This window comes from Cryptomeria japonica, unplaced genomic scaffold (genome assembly GCF_030272615.1).
Source record: "Cryptomeria japonica unplaced genomic scaffold, Sugi_1.0 HiC_scaffold_390, whole genome shotgun sequence".
Lineage (NCBI taxonomy): Eukaryota > Viridiplantae > Streptophyta > Pinopsida > Cupressales > Cupressaceae > Cryptomeria > Cryptomeria japonica.
The window spans coordinates 1,820-15,874 of NW_026729211.1; the positions used below are offsets into that span (position 1 = coordinate 1,820).

General features: G+C 62.7%; 2 non-coding genes across 2 annotated transcripts; both read left to right on the forward strand.

Moving 5' to 3' along the window:
* Positions 1–2,996: 2,996 nt before the first annotated feature.
* LOC131871281 (5S ribosomal RNA) lies at positions 2,997–3,115 on the forward strand. The gene has a single exon (XR_009369539.1). It is a non-coding gene; the product is annotated as a 5S ribosomal RNA (ribosomal RNA).
* Positions 3,116–10,921: 7,806 nt separating this feature from the next.
* LOC131871292 (5S ribosomal RNA) lies at positions 10,922–11,040 on the forward strand. The gene has a single exon (XR_009369550.1). It is a non-coding gene; the product is annotated as a 5S ribosomal RNA (ribosomal RNA).
* Positions 11,041–14,055: the final 3,015 nt, after the last annotated feature.

The following is a 14,055-nucleotide window of genomic DNA, read 5'->3' on the forward strand; positions in this document are numbered from 1 at the left end:
AGCCAATGCGAGAAACCCCACCAAACTCTCTGACAAAAAAAGAGGGGGCGCTCCAGTAACCCCGCTTCGGAGCGCACCCTGGGCAAACCCAGCCAAGGTGCCCACCCCGGCCAAGGTGCAGGCGAGGTGCGCACCCGGGGCAAACCGGGCTCCGACAACGTGCACGCCGCACCTTGGAGCACACTTCGTAGCGCTCCCGGGTGCGCACCTCAGAGCACACCAAGGTGGGCAGCGAGGTGCGCACCTTTGATGCGCTGCCTTCACTAATTTCCAGAAAAGGCAAAAAAAAAAGGAGATTTTAAAATTTCCGTTTTGAAAGATAGTGAAAAAAACGGAACGCGCGTGCCATCTTGAGCCCGCCCTGGTGCGCAGCCCAGGTAAGGTGCCACCCTGGCAAAGGTGCGCACCCGGGCAATTAACCCTACTTCCGACTTCGTGCGCGCCAGGGTGGCAACCGGGCCTCGGAAGAGCCAATGCGAGAAACCCCACCAAACGCTCCGACAAAAAAAGAGGCGGCGCTCCAATAACCCCGCTTCGGAGCGCAGCCGGGGCAAACCAAGCCAAGGTGCCCACCCCGACGAAGGTGCACGCGAGGTGCGCACCCGGGGCAAACCGGGCTCCGACAACGTGCACGCAGCACCTTGGAGCACACTTCGAAGCACTCCCGGGTGCCCACCGGCGTTGCGCACCGTGGTGGGCAGCGAGGTGCGCACCTTTGATGCGCTGCCTTCACTAATTTCCAGAAAAAGGCAAAAAAAAATGAGATTTTAAAATTTCCGTTTTGAAAGATAGTGAAAAAAAAGGAACGCGGGTGCCATCTTGAGCCCGCCCTGGTGCGCAGCCCAGGCAAGGCATGCGCACCAAGGTGCCCACCCGAGGTGCACACCCGGGGCAAACCGGGCTCCGACTTCGTGCAGGCCGCACCTTGGAGCACACTTCGGAGCGCTCCTTGGTGCGCACCATGGTGCCCACCAGGGCGCACCCGAGGCAAACCGGGCTCCGACTTCGTGCACGCCGCACCTTGGAGCACACATCGGAGCGCTCCCAGGTTCGCACCAGCGTTGCGCACCTTTGATGCGCTGCCTTCACTAATTTCCAGAAAAGGCAAAAAAAAACGATATTTTAAAATTTCCGTTCTGAAAGATAGTGAAAAAAACGGAACGCGGGTGCCATCTTGAGCCCTTCCTGATGCGCAGCCCAGGCAAGTTGTGCGCACCAAGGTGCCCACCCTGGCGGAGGTGCGCGCCCGGGGCAAACCGGGCTCCGACTTCGTGCACTGCATGGTGCCCACCAAGGCGCGCAACCCAGCCAAGGTGCCCACCGCAGCGAAGGTGCACGCGAGGTGCGCACCCGAGGTGCACACCCGGGGCAAACCGGGCTCCGACTTCGTGCACGCCGCACCTTGGAGCACACTTCAGAGCGCTCCTTGGTACGCACCAGGGCGCGCAACCCAGCCAAGGTGCTCACCCCGGCGAAGGTGCACGCGAGGTGCGCACCCGGGGCAAACCGGGCTCGGACTTCGTGCACGCCGCACCTTGGAGCACACATCGGAGCGCTCCCGGGTTCGCACCAGCATTGCGCACCTTTGATGCGCTGCCTTCACTAATTTCCAGAAAAGGCAAAAAAAAGAAAAAAATGAGATTTTAAAATTTCCGTTTTGAAAGATAGTGAAAAAAACGGAACGCGGGTGCCATCTTGAGCCCGCCCTGGTGTGCAGCCCAGGCAAGTTGTGCGCACCAAGGCACCCACCCTGGCCAAGGTGGGTCACGGGGTGGGTCCTAGGGTGGGTAACGGGGTGGGTACTAAGGTGCGTGCCAAGGTGGGTCATAGGGTGGGTGCCAAGGTGGGCACCAGGGTGGGTGTGCACCAACCCTAGCCAGGGTAGGTCACGGGGTGGTTGTCGGGGTGGGCGTCAAGGAGCCAAGGTGGGTGGCAAGTAGCCAAGTTGCGTGCCAAGGTGGGTGTCGGGGTGGGTGCCAAGGATCCAAGGTGGGTGCCAAGGAACCAAGGTGGGTGTCTGGGTGGGTGCCGAGGTGGGAGCCAGGGTGGGTCCCAAGGTGAGTGCAAAGGTGGGTGCCAGGGTCAAGGTGAGTGCCAATGTGGGTTCCAAGGTGCCAGGGTCAGGGTGAGTGCCAATGTGGGTTCAAAGGTGCTAAGTTGGGTGCGAGGTTGGGTGCGAGGGTGGGTGGGTGCCAAGGTGTGCTAGGTGGAAGCCCGGGTGGGTCGGCATCCCATGGGTGTCGAGTTGGGTGCCTGATGGGTGCTTCTTGTCAAGTTTTAGTCGTCGGGACTCATTTCGAGCCTTAGAGGTCGTTTCTTGTCCGGTTGCCCTGTCTTCGACCTGGGAACCCAATTTTGGTCCTCGGGTCCCATTTTTTTTTGTCTCGCATCCCACTTTTGGCCTGTGGCCTTTTCGGGGTCGATTCTCGTTTTGGGCATCAGAGCATGTTTCTTCTCCTAAAACCCAATATTTGTTTATTAAGTCTCGGAACACATTTTTGTTCTCGTGGACCCATCATGGGTCTTGGAACGCATTTGTGGTCCTTGGGTCCCATTTTGCATCCCGAAACTTGTGTTTTGGTGCTTGATCCCTATTTTGGGTGCCCACCTTGCACCAAGTGCGCACCCGGGGCAAACCGAGCGCCTTGGTGCACCGGGGCAAGATCGAGCGTGCACCCGAGGCGCCCCGAACATGCACCAAGGTGCACTCGGCCCACATGTGAGCGCAGGTCGTTGCGCCCGAGGTGGTGTGTGGGCACCGCGTTGCAGACGGGACACTGCACGCACACGACGCCCCCTCCAGGTGCACGCACGTAGGCCGGGCCGGGTGCACACCCGACGCCCTAGCAAGGTGCGCGCACCCGGGCAGGGCTCACACTTGGCGAACGGGGCGCACTTCGCGAGGGAGGGTGTGCACCTCGACGGGGGTGGGTGGCCGGGGTGGATTCGCACGTGGGTCGCGGTTTGCTAAGTACACACTGCGACAAGCTCATAACGGGTGCGATCATACCAGCGTTAGTGCACCGGATCCCATCAGAACTCCGCAGTTAAGCGCGCTTGGGCCGGAGTAGTACTGGGATGGGTGACCTCCCGGGAAGTCCCGGTGTTGCACCCTTTTTTAGTTTTTCGCCGGGCGTCGCAATGCTATTTGAATAAACCTTTTGCCCGTTTGCGTTCTCGTCGGGGCCGGGCCGGGCCGGGGTGCGCTGCCCGCACTACCGCGCGCGCGGGGGGCGACACCGAGCGCGCACCCGAGGCGCCCCGAGCACACAGGCCACGGTGCAACCCGGGCGTTGTGCGCGCACCCCGGTGCGCCCGAGGTGCTGCGCGCGCACCCAGGTGAAATCGGTGTGCACCTCGGCCAGTGCGCGCTCGGTCGAGTCGCGCACGTTGGCCAAGGTGCACGGTGATGTTTCTTACTCTAAGGTTCCGCACCAGACGCCCGGGACAGGTGAGCGAAGCTGGGCGGGGCCGGGTGCGCGGCCGGGGCAGGTGCACGCAGCTGGAGAGAGCTTTGGAGCACACTTCGGAGCGCACCAATGATGCGCTCCATTCAAAAGTTTCCTGAAAAGGCAAAAAAAGTTGAGATTATAGAATTTCCCACTTGAGAGATTGTAAAAAAAAAAAATTTAAAATGAAGGAAACGCGGGTGCCAAGGTGTGCGCAGCCCAGCCAAGGTGTGCGCACCAAGGCGCCCACCCTGGCGAAGGTGCACGCAAGGTGCGCACCCGAGGCAAACCGGACAATTAACCCAACTTTCGACTTCGCGCGCACCTTGGAGCGCACTTCGGAGCGCTCCTTGGTGCGCACCAATCTTGGGCACCTCGGAGTGCACCATGGCGCCCACCAAGGTGCGCACCCGGGGCAAACCGAGCTCCGACTTCGTGCGCACCTTGGAGCGCACGAAAGGTGCGCACCATGGCGCCCACCAAGGTGCGCAGCCCAGCCAAGGCGTGCGCATCAAGGTGCGCACCCTGGCGAAGGTGCGCACCCGGGGCAAACCGAGCTCCGACTTCGTGCGCACCTTGGAGCGCACAAAAGGTGCGCAACCCAGCCAAGGTGTGCGCACCCCGGTCAAACCGAGCTCCGAATCGTGCGCACCAGAGGTGCACGCCATCGTGCGCACCTTGGAGCACACTTCGGAGCCCTCCTTGGTGCGCGCCGATGTTGCGCACCTCGGAGCGCACCCGGGGAAAACAATGCAATTAACCCGACTTTCGACTTCGTGGGCACCTCGGAGCGCTCTCGGGTTCGCACCTCGGAGCACACCGAGGTGCGCACCTTTGATGCGCTGCCTTCACCAATTTCCAGAAAAGGCAAGAAAACATTGAGAAGGTGTGCGCACCGAGGTGCCCACCCTGGCGAAGGTGCACGCGAGGTGCGCACCCGGGGCAAACCGGGCTCCGACTTCGTGCACGCCGCACCTTGGAGCACACTTCGGAGCGCTCCTTGGTGCGCACCAGGGCGCGCAACCCAGCCGAGGTGCCCACCCCGGCGAAGGTGCACGCGAGGTGCGCACCCGGGGCAAACCGGGCTCCGACTTCGTGCACGCCATGGTGCCCACCGCGGCGAAGGTGCACGCGAGGTGCGCACCCGGGGCAAACCGGGCTCCGACTTCGTGCACGCCGCACCTTGGAGCACACTTCGGAGCGCTCCTTGGTGCGCACCATGGTGCCCACCAGGGCGCGCAACCCCGCCGAAGGTGCACGCGAGGTGCGCACCCGGGGCAAACCGGGCTCCGACTTCGTGCACGCCGCACCTTGGAGCACACTTCGGAGCGCTCCTTGGTGCGCACCATGGTGCCCACCAGGGCGCGCAACCCCGCCGAAGGTGCACGCGAGGTGCGCACCCGGGGCAAACCGGGCTCCGACTTCGTGCACGCCATGGTGCGCACCGCGGCGAAGGTGCGCACCCGGGGCAAACCGGGCTCCGACTTCGTGCACGCCGCACCTTGGAGCACACTTCGGAGCGCTCCTTGGTGCGCACCAGGGCGCGCAACCCAGCCGAGGTGCCCACCCCGGCGAAGGTGCACGCGAGGTGCGTACCCGGGGCAAACCGGGCTCCGACTTCGTGCACGCCGCACCTTGGAGCACACTTCGGAGCGCTCCTTGGTGCGCACCATGGTGCCCACCAGGCCGCGCAACCCAGCCAAGGTGTGCGCACCAAGGTGCACGCGAGGTGCGCACCCGGGGCAAACCGGGGTCCGACTTCGTGCACGCCGCACCTTGGAGCACACATCGGGGCGCTCCCGGGTTCGCACCGGCGTTGCGCACCGTGGTGGGCACCTCGGAGCACACCAAGGTGGGCAGCGAGGTGCGCACCTTTGATGCGATGCCTTCACTAATTTCCATAAAAGGCAAAAAAAAAACGAGATTTTAAAATTTCCGTTTTGAAAGATAGTGAGAAAAAGGGAATGCTGGTGCCATCTTGAGCCCGCCCTGGTGCGCAGCCCAGCCAAGGTGTGCGCACCAAGGTGCCCACCCTGGCGAAGGTGCGCGCCCGGGCAATTAACCCAACTTCCAACTTCGCGCGCGCCAGGGTGGGAGCGCACCCAACAACCGGGCCTGGGAAGAGCCAATGCGAGAAACCCCACCAAACGCTCTGACAAAAAAAGAGGGGGGCGCTCCAGTAACCCCGCTTCGGAGCGCACCCTGGGCAAACCCAGCCAAGGTGCCCACCCCGGCCAAGGTGCAGGCGAGGTGCGCACCCGGGGCAAACCGGGCTCCGACAACGTGCACGCCGCACCTTGGAGCACACTTCGTAGCGCTCCCGGGTGCGCACCTCAGAGCACACCAAGGTGGGCAGCGAGGTGCGCACCTTTGATGCGCTGCCTTCACTAATTTCCAGAAAAGGCAAAAAAAAAAGGAGATTTTAAAATTTCCGTTTTGAAAGATAGTGAAAAAAACGGAACGCGCGTGCCATCTTGAGCCCGCCCTGGTGCGCAGCCCAGGTAAGGTGCCCACCCTGGCAAAGGTGCGCACCCGGGCAATTAACCCTACTTCCGACTTCGTGCGCGCCAGGGTGGCAACCGGGCCTCGGAAGAGCCAATGCGAGAAACCCCACCAAACGCTCCGACAAAAAAAGAGGCGGCGCTCCAATAACCCCGCTTCGGAGCGCAGCCGGGGCAAACCCAGCCAAGGTGCCCACCCCGACGAAGGTGCACGCGAGGTGCGCACCCGGGGCAAACCGGGCTCCGACAACGTGCACGCAGCACCTTGGAGCACACTTCGAAGCACTCCCGGGTGCCCACCGGCGTTGCGCACCGTGGTGGGCAGCGAGGTGCGCACCTTTGATGCGCTGCCTTCACTAATTTCCAGAAAAAGGCAAAAAAAAATGAGATTTTAAAATTTCCGTTTTGAAAGATAGTGAAAAAAAAGGAACGCGGGTGCCATCTTGAGCCCGCCCTGGTGCGCAGCCCAGGCAAGGCATGCGCACCAAGGTGCCCACCCGAGGTGCACACCCGGGGCAAACCGGGCTCCGACTTCGTGCAGGCCGCACCTTGGAGCACACTTCGGAGCGCTCCTTGGTGCGCACCATGGTGCCCACCAGGGCGCGCAACCCAGCCAAGGTCTGCACACTAAGGTGCCCACCCCGGCGAAGGTGCACGCGAGGTGCGCACCCGGGGCAAACCGGGCTCCGACTTCGTGCACGCCATGGTGCCCACCGCGGCGAAGGTGCACGCGAGGTGCGCACCCGGGGCAAACCGGGCTCCGACTTCGTGCACGCCGCACCTTGGAGCACACTTCGGAGCGCTCCTTGGTGCGCACCATGGTGCCCACCAGGGCGCGCAACCCAGCCAAGGTGTGCGCACCAAGGTGCACGCGAGGTGCGCACCCGGGGCAAACCGGGGTCCGACTTCGTGCACGCCGCACCTTGGAGCACACATCGGAGCGCTCCCAGGTTCGCACCAGCGTTGCGCACCTTTGATGCGCTGCCTTCACTAATTTCCAGAAAAGGCAAAAAAAAACGATATTTTAAAATTTCCGTTCTGAAAGATAGTGAAAAAAACGGAACGCGGGTGCCATCTTGAGCCCTTCCTGGTGCGCAGCCCAGGCAAGTTGTGCGCACCAAGGTGCCCACCCTGGCGGAGGTGCGCGCCCGGGGCAAACCGGGCTCCGACTTCGTGCACTGCATGGTGCCCACCAAGGCGCGCAACCCAGCCAAGGTGCCCACCGCAGCGAAGGTGCACGCGAGGTGCACACCCGGGGCAAACCGGGCTCCGACTTCGTGCACGCCGCACCTTGGAGCACACTTCAGAGCGCTCCTTGGTGCGCACCAGGGCGCGCAACCCAGCCGAGGTGCCCACCCCGGCGAAGGTGCACGCGAGGTGCGCACCCGGGGCAAACCGGGCTCCGACTTCGTGCACGCCATGGTGCCCACCGCGGCGAAGGTGCGCACCCGGGGCAAACCGGGCTCCGACTTCGTGCACGCCGCACCTTGGAGCACACTTCGGAGCGCTCCTTGGTGCGCACCATGGTGCCCACCAGGCCGCGCAACCCAGCCAAGGTGTGCGCACCAAGGTGCACGCGAGGTGCGCACCCGGGGCAAACCGGGGTCCGACTTCGTGCACGCCGCACCTTGGAGCACACATCGGGGCGCTCCCGGGTTCGCACCGGCGTTGCGCACCGTGGTGGGCACCTCGGAGCACACCAAGGTGGGCAGCGAGGTGCGCACCTTTGATGCGATGCCTTCACTAATTTCCATAAAAGGCAAAAAAAAAACGAGATTTTAAAATTTCCGTTTTGAAAGATAGTGAGAAAAAGGGAATGCTGGTGCCATCTTGAGCCCGCCCTGGTGCGCAGCCCAGCCAAGGTTTGCGCACCAAGGTGCCCACCCTGGCGAAGGTGCGCGCCCGGGCAATTAACCCAACTTCCAACTTCGCGCGCGCCAGGGTGGGAGCGCACCCAACAACCGGGCCTGGGAAGAGCCAATGCGAGAAACCCCACCAAACTCTCTGACAAAAAAAGAGGGGGCGCTCCAGTAACCCCGCTTCGGAGCGCACCCTGGGCAAACCCAGCCAAGGTGCCCACCCCGGCCAAGGTGCAGGCGAGGTGCGCACCCGGGGCAAACCGGGCTCCGACAACGTGCACGCCGCACCTTGGAGCACACTTCGTAGCGCTCCCGGGTGCGCACCTCAGAGCACACCAAGGTGGGCAGCGAGGTGCGCACCTTTGATGCGCTGCCTTCACTAATTTCCAGAAAAGGCAAAAAAAAAAGGAGATTTTAAAATTTCCGTTTTGAAAGATAGTGAAAAAAACGGAACGCGCGTGCCATCTTGAGCCCGCCCTGGTGCGCAGCCCAGGTAAGGTGCCACCCTGGCAAAGGTGCGCACCCGGGCAATTAACCCTACTTCCGACTTCGTGCGCGCCAGGGTGGCAACCGGGCCTCGGAAGAGCCAATGCGAGAAACCCCACCAAACGCTCCGACAAAAAAAGAGGCGGCGCTCCAATAACCCCGCTTCGGAGCGCAGCCGGGGCAAACCAAGCCAAGGTGCCCACCCCGACGAAGGTGCACGCGAGGTGCGCACCCGGGGCAAACCGGGCTCCGACAACGTGCACGCAGCACCTTGGAGCACACTTCGAAGCACTCCCGGGTGCCCACCGGCGTTGCGCACCGTGGTGGGCAGCGAGGTGCGCACCTTTGATGCGCTGCCTTCACTAATTTCCAGAAAAAGGCAAAAAAAAATGAGATTTTAAAATTTCCGTTTTGAAAGATAGTGAAAAAAAAGGAACGCGGGTGCCATCTTGAGCCCGCCCTGGTGCGCAGCCCAGGCAAGGCATGCGCACCAAGGTGCCCACCCGAGGTGCACACCCGGGGCAAACCGGGCTCCGACTTCGTGCAGGCCGCACCTTGGAGCACACTTCGGAGCGCTCCTTGGTGCGCACCATGGTGCCCACCAGGGCGCACCCGAGGCAAACCGGGCTCCGACTTCGTGCACGCCGCACCTTGGAGCACACATCGGAGCGCTCCCAGGTTCGCACCAGCGTTGCGCACCTTTGATGCGCTGCCTTCACTAATTTCCAGAAAAGGCAAAAAAAAACGATATTTTAAAATTTCCGTTCTGAAAGATAGTGAAAAAAACGGAACGCGGGTGCCATCTTGAGCCCTTCCTGATGCGCAGCCCAGGCAAGTTGTGCGCACCAAGGTGCCCACCCTGGCGGAGGTGCGCGCCCGGGGCAAACCGGGCTCCGACTTCGTGCACTGCATGGTGCCCACCAAGGCGCGCAACCCAGCCAAGGTGCCCACCGCAGCGAAGGTGCACGCGAGGTGCGCACCCGAGGTGCACACCCGGGGCAAACCGGGCTCCGACTTCGTGCACGCCGCACCTTGGAGCACACTTCAGAGCGCTCCTTGGTACGCACCAGGGCGCGCAACCCAGCCAAGGTGCTCACCCCGGCGAAGGTGCACGCGAGGTGCGCACCCGGGGCAAACCGGGCTCGGACTTCGTGCACGCCGCACCTTGGAGCACACATCGGAGCGCTCCCGGGTTCGCACCAGCATTGCGCACCTTTGATGCGCTGCCTTCACTAATTTCCAGAAAAGGCAAAAAAAAGAAAAAAATGAGATTTTAAAATTTCCGTTTTGAAAGATAGTGAAAAAAACGGAACGCGGGTGCCATCTTGAGCCCGCCCTGGTGTGCAGCCCAGGCAAGTTGTGCGCACCAAGGCACCCACCCTGGCCAAGGTGGGTCACGGGGTGGGTCCTAGGGTGGGTAACGGGGTGGGTACTAAGGTGCGTGCCAAGGTGGGTCATAGGGTGGGTGCCAAGGTGGGCACCAGGGTGGGTGTGCACCAACCCTAGCCAGGGTAGGTCACGGGGTGGTTGTCGGGGTGGGCGTCAAGGAGCCAAGGTGGGTGGCAAGTAGCCAAGTTGCGTGCCAAGGTGGGTGTCGGGGTGGGTGCCAAGGATCCAAGGTGGGTGCCAAGGAACCAAGGTGGGTGTCTGGGTGGGTGCCGAGGTGGGAGCCAGGGTGGGTCCCAAGGTGAGTGCAAAGGTGGGTGCCAGGGTCAAGGTGAGTGCCAATGTGGGTTCCAAGGTGCCAGGGTCAGGGTGAGTGCCAATGTGGGTTCAAAGGTGCTAAGTTGGGTGCGAGGTTGGGTGCGAGGGTGGGTGGGTGCCAAGGTGTGCTAGGTGGAAGCCCGGGTGGGTCGGCATCCCATGGGTGTCGAGTTGGGTGCCTGATGGGTGCTTCTTGTCAAGTTTTAGTCGTCGGGACTCATTTCGAGCCTTAGAGGTCGTTTCTTGTCCGGTTGCCCTGTCTTCGACCTGGGAACCCAATTTTGGTCCTCGGGTCCCATTTTTTTTTGTCTCGCATCCCACTTTTGGCCTGTGGCCTTTTCGGGGTCGATTCTCGTTTTGGGCATCAGAGCATGTTTCTTCTCCTAAAACCCAATATTTGTTTATTAAGTCTCGGAACACATTTTTGTTCTCGTGGACCCATCATGGGTCTTGGAACGCATTTGTGGTCCTTGGGTCCCATTTTGCATCCCGAAACTTGTGTTTTGGTGCTTGATCCCTATTTTGGGTGCCCACCTTGCACCAAGTGCGCACCCGGGGCAAACCGAGCGCCTTGGTGCACCGGGGCAAGATCGAGCGTGCACCCGAGGCGCCCCGAACATGCACCAAGGTGCACTCGGCCCACATGTGAGCGCAGGTCGTTGCGCCCGAGGTGGTGTGTGGGCACCGCGTTGCAGACGGGACACTGCACGCACACGACGCCCCCTCCAGGTGCACGCACGTAGGCCGGGCCGGGTGCACACCCGACGCCCTAGCAAGGTGCGCGCACCCGGGCAGGGCTCACACTTGGCGAACGGGGCGCACTTCGCGAGGGAGGGTGTGCACCTCGACGGGGGTGGGTGGCCGGGGTGGATTCGCACGTGGGTCGCGGTTTGCTAAGTACACACTGCGACAAGCTCATAACGGGTGCGATCATACCAGCGTTAGTGCACCGGATCCCATCAGAACTCCGCAGTTAAGCGCGCTTGGGCCGGAGTAGTACTGGGATGGGTGACCTCCCGGGAAGTCCCGGTGTTGCACCCTTTTTTAGTTTTTCGCCGGGCGTCGCAATGCTATTTGAATAAACCTTTTGCCCGTTTGCGTTCTCGTCGGGGCCGGGCCGGGCCGGGGTGCGCTGCCCGCACTACCGCGCGCGCGCGGGGGCGACACCGAGCGCGCACCCGAGGCGCCCCGAGCACACAGGCCACGGTGCAACCCGGGCGTTGTGCGCGCACCCCGGTGCGCCCGAGGTGCTGCGCGCGCACCCAGGTGAAATCGGTGTGCACCTCGGCCAGTGCGCGCTCGGTCGAGTCGCGCACGTTGGCCAAGGTGCACGGTGATGTTTCTTACTCTAAGGTTCCGCACCAGACGCCCGGGACAGGTGAGCGAAGCTGGGCGGGGCCGGGTGCGCGGCCGGGGCAGGTGCACGCAGCTGGAGAGAGCTTTGGAGCACACTTCGGAGCGCACCAATGATGCGCTCCATTCAAAAGTTTCCTGAAAAGGCAAAAAAAGTTGAGATTATAGAATTTCCCACTTGAGAGATTGTAAAAAAAAAAAATTTAAAATGAAGGAAACGCGGGTGCCAAGGTGTGCGCAGCCCAGCCAAGGTGTGCGCACCAAGGCGCCCACCCTGGCGAAGGTGCACGCAAGGTGCGCACCCGAGGCAAACCGGACAATTAACCCAACTTTCGACTTCGCGCGCACCTTGGAGCGCACTTCGGAGCGCTCCTTGGTGCGCACCAATCTTGGGCACCTCGGAGTGCACCATGGCGCCCACCAAGGTGCGCACCCGGGGCAAACCGAGCTCCGACTTCGTGCGCACCTTGGAGCGCACGAAAGGTGCGCACCATGGCGCCCACCAAGGTGCGCAGCCCAGCCAAGGCGTGCGCATCAAGGTGCGCACCCTGGCGAAGGTGCGCACCCGGGGCAAACCGAGCTCCGACTTCGTGCGCACCTTGGAGCGCACAAAAGGTGCGCAACCCAGCCAAGGTGTGCGCACCCCGGTCAAACCGAGCTCCGAATCGTGCGCACCAGAGGTGCACGCCATCGTGCGCACCTTGGAGCACACTTCGGAGCCCTCCTTGGTGCGCGCCGATGTTGCGCACCTCGGAGCGCACCCGGGGAAAACAATGCAATTAACCCGACTTTCGACTTCGTGGGCACCTCGGAGCGCTCTCGGGTTCGCACCTCGGAGCACACCGAGGTGCGCACCTTTGATGCGCTGCCTTCACCAATTTCCAGAAAAGGCAAGAAAACATTGAGAAGGTGTGCGCACCGAGGTGCCCACCCTGGCGAAGGTGCACGCGAGGTGCGCACCCGGGGCAAACCGGGCTCCGACTTCGTGCACGCCGCACCTTGGAGCACACTTCGGAGCGCTCCTTGGTGCGCACCAGGGCGCGCAACCCAGCCGAGGTGCCCACCCCGGCGAAGGTGCACGCGAGGTGCGCACCCGGGGCAAACCGGGCTCCGACTTCGTGCACGCCATGGTGCCCACCGCGGCGAAGGTGCACGCGAGGTGCGCACCCGGGGCAAACCGGGCTCCGACTTCGTGCACGCCGCACCTTGGAGCACACTTCGGAGCGCTCCTTGGTGCGCACCATGGTGCCCACCAGGGCGCGCAACCCCGCCGAAGGTGCACGCGAGGTGCGCACCCGGGGCAAACCGGGCTCCGACTTCGTGCACGCCGCACCTTGGAGCACACTTCGGAGCGCTCCTTGGTGCGCACCATGGTGCCCACCAGGGCGCGCAACCCCGCCGAAGGTGCACGCGAGGTGCGCACCCGGGGCAAACCGGGCTCCGACTTCGTGCACGCCATGGTGCGCACCGCGGCGAAGGTGCGCACCCGGGGCAAACCGGGCTCCGACTTCGTGCACGCCGCACCTTGGAGCACACTTCGGAGCGCTCCTTGGTGCGCACCAGGGCGCGCAACCCAGCCGAGGTGCCCACCCCGGCGAAGGTGCACGCGAGGTGCGTACCCGGGGCAAACCGGGCTCCGACTTCGTGCACGCCGCACCTTGGAGCACACTTCGGAGCGCTCCTTGGTGCGCACCATGGTGCCCACCAGGCCGCGCAACCCAGCCAAGGTGTGCGCACCAAGGTGCACGCGAGGTGCGCACCCGGGGCAAACCGGGGTCCGACTTCGTGCACGCCGCACCTTGGAGCACACATCGGGGCGCTCCCGGGTTCGCACCGGCGTTGCGCACCGTGGTGGGCACCTCGGAGCACACCAAGGTGGGCAGCGAGGTGCGCACCTTTGATGCGATGCCTTCACTAATTTCCATAAAAGGCAAAAAAAAAACGAGATTTTAAAATTTCCGTTTTGAAAGATAGTGAGAAAAAGGGAATGCTGGTGCCATCTTGAGCCCGCCCTGGTGCGCAGCCCAGCCAAGGTGTGCGCACCAAGGTGCCCACCCTGGCGAAGGTGCGCGCCCGGGCAATTAACCCAACTTCCAACTTCGCGCGCGCCAGGGTGGGAGCGCACCCAACAACCGGGCCTGGGAAGAGCCAATGCGAGAAACCCCACCAAACGCTCTGACAAAAAAAGAGGGGGCGCTCCAGTAACCCCGCTTCGGAGCGCACCCTGGGCAAACCCAGCCAAGGTGCCCACCCCGGCCAAGGTGCAGGCGAGGTGCGCACCCGGGGCAAACCGGGCTCCGACAACGTGCACGCCGCACCTTGGAGCACACTTCGTAGCGCTCCCGGGTGCGCACCTCAGAGCACACCAAGGTGGGCAGCGAGGTGCGCACCTTTGATGCGCTGCCTTCACTAATTTCCAGAAAAGGCAAAAAAAAAAGGAGATTTTAAAATTTCCGTTTTGAAAGATAGTGAAAAAAACGGAACGCGCGTGCCATCTTGAGCCCGCCCTGGTGCGCAGCCCAGGTAAGGTGCCCACCCTGGCAAAGGTGCGCACCCGGGCAATTAACCCTACTTCCGACTTCGTGCGCGCCAGGGTGGCAACCGGGCCTCGGAAGAGCCAATGCGAGAAACCCCACCAAACGCTCCGACAAAAAAAGAGGCGGCGCTCCAATAACCCCGCTTCGGAGCGCAGCCGGGGCAAAC